Source organism: Myotis davidii, unplaced genomic scaffold (assembly GCF_000327345.1).
Source record: "Myotis davidii unplaced genomic scaffold, ASM32734v1 scaffold147, whole genome shotgun sequence".
Taxonomy (NCBI): domain Eukaryota; kingdom Metazoa; phylum Chordata; class Mammalia; order Chiroptera; family Vespertilionidae; genus Myotis; species Myotis davidii.
In genome coordinates this window covers 2,228,175-2,238,785 of record NW_006383010.1, presented here as the reverse complement: position 1 = coordinate 2,238,785, position 10,611 = coordinate 2,228,175, and positions in this window count along the sequence as shown.

The window sequence follows — 10,611 nt, the reverse complement described above, 5'->3', positions numbered from 1 at the left end:
CCAGGGGCAGGTGCACACGGAGGCTGGCTGCAGTCCCCCCTTTCCTGCTGTGGGATTGCCATTGTGACCCAGGGGCAGGCGCACACAGGGGCTGGCTGCAGGCCCCCCTTTCCTGCTCTGTGATAGCCGCAGCGATCCCACATGCAGCCACACATGGAGGCTGCCTGCAGGCCCCCCTTTCCTGCTGTGGGATCTCCGCAATCTGACCCAGGGGCAGGCACACATGGGGGCTGGCTGCAGGCTGCCCTTTCCTGCTCTGGGATTGCTGGGACCCAGAAGCAGGTGCACGCGGGGGGTTCTCAGGTCACCGCCGATCCCCGGACAGGTGGGGCCAGGGAAGAGGCGGGCGCTGGCGCCATCCTCTTTCCTGCCCCCCTCTGGCTTCTCTGATCACTGGCTGGGGGGCGGGCAAAGGCAGCCCGGTTCTCTGATCGGGGCTCTTGTCTGCTGCCTGGGTTTCCAATCACTGTCCTTCCCCTTTCACCTCCCATCATTGTGCCTATGTATGCAAATTAACCGCCATCTTTGTTGGCAGTTAATTTGCATATCACCCTGATTAGCCAATGGGAAGCATAGTGGAGGTACGGTTAATTACCCTTTTTGTCTTTTATTAGATAGGATGTTCCCATTCCAGCTTTTCTTGCATTAAGCTCTATATTTGGTAAATATTCAATAGTAGAAAATTAGAATTATGACCTAATGTAATAGGAAAATCCTGTTGACATTAGGTCATCTCTAATTATGTAGGTTTGTATATGATACTAATTTTCTGGTGCTGGAAGCAGCAACTTCAAAAATAAAGCAATATTAATCACGCAGAGGAAAAAAGGATGAATTTAGTGCTTTTCTGTATGCTGTTTTCTAAAAAAGGGGTCTAACTTGTATTGATTGCTTCTAGATTTTCTACTTTTATTCATATTGCCACCATTCTTTGTATCCACATCTTCTACAGGTTTATTTTCCCATTTCTTACAGATCCTTATCATTTCCTTTTCACAAGGACATCTTGATTTGTGTGCTTTCAACTATTTTAGTTTCCCTTGGGGATTCAACTGTTGATTAAATATCCACAGAAAAATGAATTTAGTCATCAAGTCACTATTAATGAGAATATGTGATTTTGATTATCTATTTGTTTTGATCACTGATTTTTTTAAAAGTTCTCATCTATTCACAAGTGCCCAATTACAAGCCAATGACTCAGTGTCAGCAGAGGTTTTTAATGAATACTGGGCCTTGGTTTCTCATTGATTTAGAGTTTTCCTGTTTGCTTCTCTGATACCTTTGATTGTGCCAGGCTTGTGCAAGCATGCTCATGTATAGGAAGCTACTCAGGGTCCTTTAGAAACCAGACCAGCGCTCATCAAAGAGGCGTTCATTGCCAAGAGTCATATATCTTTTTTCGCCAGGACATTTTGTGGCTGTTCCTAGGGTAGAAGTGTGCTGGAGTAGGAGAAGGGAGATGCAGGTGTAGGAAGATGCAGCCCTAGCCAGGTTGGCTCAATGGATAGAACATTGGCCTTGGGACTGAAGGGGCCCAGGTTAGATTCTGGTTAAGGGTTTTGCACCTTTGTTGCACCTTTGTTGCAGGATCTATCCTGGGCCCCGGTGAGTAAGGGCACATCTGGGAGGCAGCCAATTGATGTGTCTCTCTCACATCAATGTTTCTATCTCTCTGTCTCTCCCTCTCCCATTCTCTCTAAAAATCAATGGAAAAATATCCTCTGATGAAGATTAACAACAAAAAAAGCAACACAAAGATATTTATTTGTTGTTGCTCATGATAAAGATGATAGTCTTACACTAAACATCTTCTCTAGTGCATTAGATAGTGGTCCAGAGTAAAGAAACTTGATGCCTGTAGGCAGAGATCTTTGGAAGATAATATTGTTCTAAAGAAGGTAATAGCTGTAAAGTTCCATGTGGAGGCCTTGGTTTTATTTCAACTGGACACGCACATGAGAGCTTGCTGCAGAACAGCAAGACAAACTTCTGAAGCAAATAGAGGTGCTATATGAAAAGGGGAAAATAACAAGAACATGTAAGTGTACCCTTTTAATTCGTTCAATATGTCTGTCATGGGGAAATAGATCGTGCACTTCAATGGCCTTTGTATATGATAAAAGAACTGTCAGAATTTATTAGAAGAAAATGTGTATTATCAAATAATAGGTGTGAAATAATTGCAGCCAAGTGCTAATTTTACACAATATTGAAGGTTTTAAGAACTTTTTAAAAGCCCTACCATATAAACTCAGCTCTCTATAGCTGTCAAGTATATTCAAGTATATTTCTACATAGAATAAAATTTGCTTAGTTTAATAGAGGATACTTTTAATATATGAGGCACATCTGAAAAAGTATATTCATCCTTGTGAATATTTCATTTTTAACATTATTCAAAATGTATTCCTATTACAAAGTATATCCCATAGTTGTTAAAAGTTAGATGCTTTCTTGTATATAAACTTCAATAATTTGCTAGTAAAAAAGCTTGTATATAGCAGTGAGTATCCATGTGCTACCCATAAGAAGTTAGTCAAGTGTTGAAATCTAGCTGTGTTAGAGCAAGGCATTCATGCAGTTCTCTCTCATGTATTAATTTTCATATGCTAACTTACAAGTCTCTTATTCTAAGGTTTGCCTTGCATGCATATATGACTTTATCATTTGCCCCTATTTTTTTTAATGACGGTATTATCAAAGGTAGATTCTTGTGCAGATTCAGGTATATAGTCTTTCCCTGATATTCAATTAAATAAGCAAAAGGAACAAAAAATAAAGATATGTAAACCTCATCAAAATTAAAGTTAGAAAATAAATACAGCATCCTTTTATGAACTCTGAAGAGTAACTCCAATATCTAGTGAAATTAAAATCTAATGGAAAAAAGAAATTGTGGATTGACTTTTTTTTTTTCACTCAACAGAGAGTGCAACATAACATAAAGTAACTGCATGCATTTCTAACATTCTCATTCGTCTCCTTCCGTCATTAGGCAGGATACTGGACAACTTGTCAAAACACGAGAATATGGAAATCACTGTACATTCACCCACTTCCAAACTGTGAATCGGCATGAGCTTCAAGGACAACAAAGAAACTATGCAATTATATTAGTGATATTTTCTGCCCTGCCTTCTTGCAGAACTGAAGGGGGAAGATGAGAGAATCAGAGAGTAAATTAGGACCCAACTTTCTGGCTATAGACCAACTTTCAGGCACAAATGGATGCACAGAAAAGTATTTTCTGATCCACAGAATAAGACCACAGGCTGAGGGTCTTCATCCTAATTCAATTTCTCACTTAAGTCGCTAGTTCACTCAAAACCAGGGACAAAAACAAAAGAAAGAAGAAAAAAAAACAAAACCTCAAATGTGATATGAGATATTGGGACAGAGTAGGGCACAGCAGCAGAGAAACCCAGGGGAAATAATTTCAGGATGTAGAGAAATCAGATAAAGAGACAGTATACTGAAAGCAATGGCCCATAGACAATAATAAATATCCTTCCTCTAAGAACGCTGAATGGCAGAAACGATGACTTAAACCTTGAACAACAGAAAAAAACAAGATTAAGTTAATGTTATTATTATTTTAATATGTTTTTTGTTGATTTTTTAGAGAGAGATGGATAGAGAGATAGAAACATCATCGATTGGTAGCCTCCTACATGCCCCCCAGGGGATTGAGCCTACAACGTGGGCATGAGCCCTGACCAGGAATCAAACCAGTGGTTTTTGGTTCCTAGGTGGAAGCTCAACTGCTGAGCTACACCGGTGGGGCCAGGATTAATTTTAAATAATAAGCGAATAAAGCCAATAGGACCTGGATATATTTCGCCCTATTGAAATATGAAAAATATACAGGCAATAAAATATATGGGAAAAATAAGCAAACGTGAATTATGAAGAAATTAATTGTGATCAGACTTAAAGTTGCACATCTGAAGTAAATATTTCTATATTTCAATTTCTTATTCACTTATTTATTTCATTCAGTTGTTTCATACATATTTTTGAGCATACTTTGCTATAGTGATAGGATCTGATGATAATATAAGTAGCAAAATCAGACATAGTCCTTGTCCACATATGACTTTCCCTCCATTCAAATGTGTGAATGTAAAGAACAACTGTGATAATGCTATAAAGGAGAGATGCTAGTCCAAGTGTATACTGTAAGAAGGGATTTAGTCTTTTTTGGGATAAGAGAAACTTTCCCTAAAGTGGAGTTTTAAGCTGCATAATGAGTGGGAATTAGTTATGCAACTGGGGGAAGGAAAGAAATTTTCAGATATAAGCAAAACCATATAGTAGAGAGTATAGGACACATGGGATATTAGTAAAAAAAAAAAATCAGTATAGCTGAAGCTAATTTTTGAAGGCAGTTAATGGTAATAACATGCTAACAGTAGCTTTGGACTTTCAAGGAAGTGTTAAAAATATGAATTCTGATTTTCAGAGAATGTAGGCTACTTTACATATAAGCCATTTCCTGTTGGATAAACAAAACATACTCACTTCAAAATTCTAGATACAATATTTTAAAAAGCATCTTCAAAATTAACCAAGAATCTGAAAGACAAACTAGCAAGACAAATAAGAGGAGAAAAAGAAAATCTTGAGATGCAAACAAAGCATGAAATCAAGTTGTAAAATTGAAGTGTGGTTTTGATGAACTTGAAAGAAGGCAATGGGGTTAGGGATCAAATTAATGTCCATCCACAACTGGCTCCACCTTCAGGGTCCCAGGTTAGATTCTGGTCAAGGGCATGTACCTTGGTTGCGGGCACATCCCCAGTAAGGGGTGGGCAGGAAGCAGCTGATCGATGTTTCTCTCTCATTGATGTTTCTAACTCTCTATCCCTCTCCCTTCCTCTCTGTAAAAAATCAATAAAATATATTTTTTTAAAAGAAAATTATACAATGCTGCCTGGCCATTAAGCAATTTCTAATAAACTTGATCCTCACCTGAGGTTATTTTTTCCATTGATTTTTAGAGAGAGTGGAAGGGAAGAATGGAGTGGGTGTGAGAAAAAGGAAGAGAGAGAGAGAGAGAGAGAGAGAGAGAGAGAGAGAGAGAAAGAAAGAGAGAGAGATGGATGGTTTGGTTGACTTCAGCATGCGTCCTGACAGGGGCTGGGATCCGAACCTACAACCCAGGTACATGTTGTTTACTGGAATTGAACCACGGCCCTTCCATGCAAGGGCTGATGCTCTAACTACTTAGAAACACAGGCCAGGGCGCTAACAAATTTGAAATAATTAAAGTCATATGGAGCCTGTTCTCTGACCACAGTGTAATTACAATAGAAGTCAACTACAAAGTGAGCACGAGAATATTCTTACAAATTCATAAAATAAGCACTTTAGAAAATTGAGATTGGAGGACATCAGCAAGATGTTGAAACAGGAAGCCTTGCCTCTTCCCTCCATAGAAACAATGATTCAACAACAATATAGGAACCAGCATCCTTTGTGAGAAACCAGCCACACTTGTGGCATGCTCTCTCCATAATCTCTCTCCCAAGCACAGTACCAGATAATTGGAAAGAAACTCTGAGTTCCTAGTTTCTCTCAAGGGGACTAGAGAGCACACTCAATGTTCTGGCTTTGCAGCGGGCTGCTCAAGGCACTGGATGTGTCATGCCCAAATCTGGGCCAAGACAGGAAAGGGCCGCTTAGCTGTAAGGTGCTGAGAGCAAGGAAACAGTTTGGACTAGTACACACTTATTGGCTGTAATTTCTCCCTCCTGCTCATTCCAGAAACAGCAGGAGAATAACTCTAAATCCCCGCCTCTCCACAAGAACGTAAAGAGTTGAATCTCTCCACTATTTCAGCTTCTCAGACTTATGTCAATAATGGTGGAAAACAGGATTAGCAAATTTTTAAAACAAAAGTTGGCTTTTGAGTTGTGTCTTGAAGAGTGATAAGGCCAAACAGGAAAAATATCAGTGATATTTCCATGAATTGCAAAGTATTAATATATGCAAGTAGTTTTGAAGTTGTATAAGCCAGGATTAACAAGTTATTTTCTCAGAGATATTTTGTTACTTATTTTTCATAAATAATAATCCTATAAACAATTGTTCTAAGTTTCTTTTCCCAATGACAGTTGGAGTCAGCACATAATGGGACACTTTTAAATGACCCCTCAAAGCCTTGTAGATGGAAGAAATTAAACTCAAAACAAAAAATATTTAGTTTTGTTGTCTGACTTAACCTCAAATTTAAAAAAAAAAAAAAAGATTTCAGAGAGAGGAAGGGAGAAGGAAAGAGAAATAGAAACATCAATGATAAGAGAGAATCACTGATCTGTTGCATCCTGAATACTGGTGATTAAGTCTGAAACCCAGCCATGTGCCCTGACCAGGAAACAAACCCTGTCCTCCTGGTCCATGGGCTGATACTCAACCACTGAGTCACACTGACTGAAGAATATGTTTGAAATTCAGAACATGGTAAAACAACCTTACTGAGACCATCTATTGTGAGGGAATAGTTTACCTGATCAAAAATATTAAAAAAGTTCAGTGGTAAAATATCAATGATGTAAGATAGAATTCAAATATTGCTTGAATATAGAATTCCTCATCAAGAAAGTAATTTATTAGTAAATGACAGCTCTGTCTGTCTCCTTGATTTCTGACACACATCCTGACAGCATATAGAATACCCAAAGAGCAGATATGATTTACACGACTGTGCCATTAAAGCAAGATGAAGGTGTGATTTAAATAAGACATTTTAAATATGGAAACTATCTTCACAACCATGAGTGAGAAGATTTAGAAAACCCCAGTGGCTATCGAGTCAAATCTCCGTCTTTTACAGATGAGGAAAGTAAAGTTCAAGACCATAAATGATTTCCAGTGAGTAAATCACACTGAACTTCCACCCCAGTGCTGCTTCATTTGCATCAATCTGCTTCTACTCTGCTTATGAAATATGTCCCCAGGACTTAAAACAGCACCATATGAAAATAGACATTCTAGTTTGAAATAAAATGTAAACACACATACAAGTAAGTACTACAATAACATTATTGGGCTCCATGATATTAAAGTTCCTAATAAAAATAAACACGCTTTTATTGACTAGTCATCACTGCCTTTGCATGAGATCAAAGGCAGTTGCACTTTACAGTACCCCAAATTCTTCAGTTTATCTTAGCACTAGTCATTCTGTAGCGCTTTTTTTTTATAAGATGGTTACTAGTTAAGGTTTCTATTTTTAGATAAGAAAGGAATAGAGAGGAGTCAAATAACTTGCCCAACATTATAAAAGCTAGAAATGGTACAGCTGGTCTTTAGAACCAAAGCAGTAGTCTTACCCACTATTTTTTGGCCAGTCTCTGAAAAGCTTTCCTAAGCCTTGCAACATAAAGCTCTGTCTACACATTCAGGATGGCTGCCTATTCCATTGTTTTCTCCAATATCTCTTTATTCTTCTAGGATGACTAGAATAAGAAATGACACAGTAACTAATGTTGGTGCGGATATGGAGGAATCGGCACCTTCACACATTGCGTGTGGGAATGCAAAGTGATACGGCTCTTTGGAAAACATTTGACAGTTCCACAAAATATGAAACAGAGAACTACCACATGACCCATAAATTCCTCTCAAAGGGATTTCTTCACAAGAGAAATAAAAATATATGTCAATATTAAAAATGTTGCAAATGTTTTAGTAGCATTATTTATAATAGCCCCAAAGTAGAAGCACCACAAATGCCTATTAACGGATAAATGGAAGCAAAATGTTGTCTAATTGCACTGTAATGCCTAATTTTATGTCAAGTTGATTAGGCTCTGGTGCCCAGTCGTGTTTGGTCAAACACTATTCTGGGTATGGCTGATACAATTAACATTTGTTGATACAACTAACAGTTACAATCATTTTGAAAGTAAAGAGATGGGCAAATACATGATATGCAAACATTGATATTTTAAAAAGGAGTGGCTATATTAGAATCTTCTAAAGTAGATGTCAGAGCAAAGAAAATTACCACAGATAAAGAGAGCTATTCCATAATGATAAAATGGAAAGAAATACAAATCCTAAATAACTATGCACCAAAAAATAATCTCAAATACATGAAGCAAAAACTGATGATGCTGAACAAAAAATTGACAAATCCAGAATTGTAGTGTGAACTCAAGAAGTGGCCTCTCAGCAACTGATAGACGTATTTCTGAAATTTTAATTACAAATTCAATTTCTTCTATGGTTACAGAGATATTAATAGCATTTAATTTATCATATCGACACACTAAAATAAATATTGATGCATGCAAGAAGTTTGTAGCGCTCCAGGGAAGTATACTGAGTTAAAAGAGACTATCCAAAAGATTACATACTGTATTATTTCAGTCATAAAATATTTTTGAAATGGAGAACAGATTAATGGTACCAGAATCACAGTTATGGGAGGAGAGGGAGAAAGAAAGGATGCTGCTGTGATTATAAAAGGCAACAGGAGGGTTACTTATGATGATGGAACTGTTCAAATTCTTGACTGTGTTAGTAGCTACAAAAACCTATATGTGTAATGAAATTCTATATAACTAAACACAAACATACACTGAATAAAATCAATGGATTGGGTCAATGTCATTAGCCTCATTGTCGTATTGCACTGCAATAGTTTTGCAAAATGCTGCTTTTGGGGAGAAAATGGATAAAGTTTACATGGATGTCTCTGTATTATTTCTTACAACTTTATGTCAATCTACAATTATTTTAATAAACATTTTATTTTTTAAAAAGAATAACATACTACTGCAACTGGATAATTCTTTAAAAGTTTCTGCTATAAGAAGAAATCATTTACAAAAAGAGATATTAGGTCCTTTGCCCATTTTTAATTGGATTACTTGTCTTCCTTTTGTTAAGTTCTTTGAGTTCCTTATATATTTTGGAAATTAACGCCTTATCAGATGTATCATTGGCAAATATGTTCTCCCATACAGTGGGATCCCGTTTCATTTTGTGGATGGTTTCTTTTGCTGTGCAGAAGCTTTTTAGTTTGATGTCGCCTCATTTGTGGTATTTTTTTTCTCCTTTGTTTCTCTTGCCCTAGGAAATGTATCAGCAAACATATTGCTATGAGAGATATCTGAGATTTTGCTGCCTATTGTTTCTTCAGAGATTTTTATGGTTTCACGACTTACATTTAAATCTTTTATCCATTTTGAATTTATTCTTGTGTATGGTATAAGTTGGTGATCTAGTTTCATTTTTTTGCATGTACTTGTCTAATTAATTTTCCCAATACCATTTATTGAAGAGACTATTCTTACTCCATTGTATGTTCTTGCCTCTTTTGTCAAATATTAATTGAGTCTAATGGCTTGGGTCCATTTCTCCAAAGTGGACATACAGATGGCCAAGAGACATATTTAAAAAATGCACAAAGTCGCTAATCATCAGAGAGAATTAAGTTAAGATGACAATGCGTGATCACCTCACACTTGTGAGAATAGCTACCATCAAGAAATGACAAATACTGGCAAGGATGTGGAGAAAAGGGAATTGTAGTATACTGCAGGTGGGGATGCAGACTGATGCAGCCATTATGGAAAACAGTATGGAGTTTCCTCAAAAAATTAAATACGGAACTGCCATTTGACCCAGTGATCCCAATTCTAGGAATATATCTTAAGAAATCTGAAACACTAAGCAGAAAGAATATATGGACCTCTATGTTCATAGCAGCACAATTTACAATTGCTAAGATCTGGAAACAGCCCAAGTGCCCATCAGTAGATGAATAGATAAAAAAAGCCATGGTACATTTACCCCACGGAATATTATGTAGCTGTAAAAGAAGGATAGCTTACCCTTTGAGGAAGCATGGAGGGACTTGGAGAGTGTTATGCTAAGTGAAATAAGCCAGTTAGAGAAAGATAAGTGTCACATGATCTCACTCACATATAGGATCTAAAGAACAAAATAAACTGATAAACAAATTAAATCCAGAGACATAGAAGCATGGAACAGACTGATGAATCTCAGAGGAAAAGCTGGGGGGTGAGGAGTAGATGGGGAGAGATTAACCGGTGAATTTATATGCAAATATGCGTAGCCCAGGGACACAGACAATAGTGTGGTGAAGGTCTGGAGGAGAGGGCAAGTACAGGATGAAGGGCGTCAATGGGAAAAATGGGGGGACATCTGTAATACTTTCAACAATAAAGAGAACTCTTTTAAAAAAGAGAGATGTTATATGTGTATTTACCTATTTCAGGGGGCAGGGCAAGAAAGGAAAGTGATTTGCTAATGGTTGTAGTTTCTTTTTTTTTGGTATGTTTAATATGTTCTAAACTTAGATTGTGGTGAATATACTAAAAACCATTGAATTGTAAATTTTAAATGGGTGACTTTTATGATGCAATAATTATATCCTAATAAAAGTCTTAAAAAAGATTCAGTTAAAATCATGGCATTTAATTTGTGTCAGTACTTTTTTGTTCTTCTCCTCTCAGTTCTAAGAGGTTTCCCAAATATAAGATTTTTGCCCATTTTAACTGACTTTTTATATGTAACATGTGCCTTAACAAGCTTTGACTTTCCAAGTGAGTCAACTGAACTGAATAAACTTCT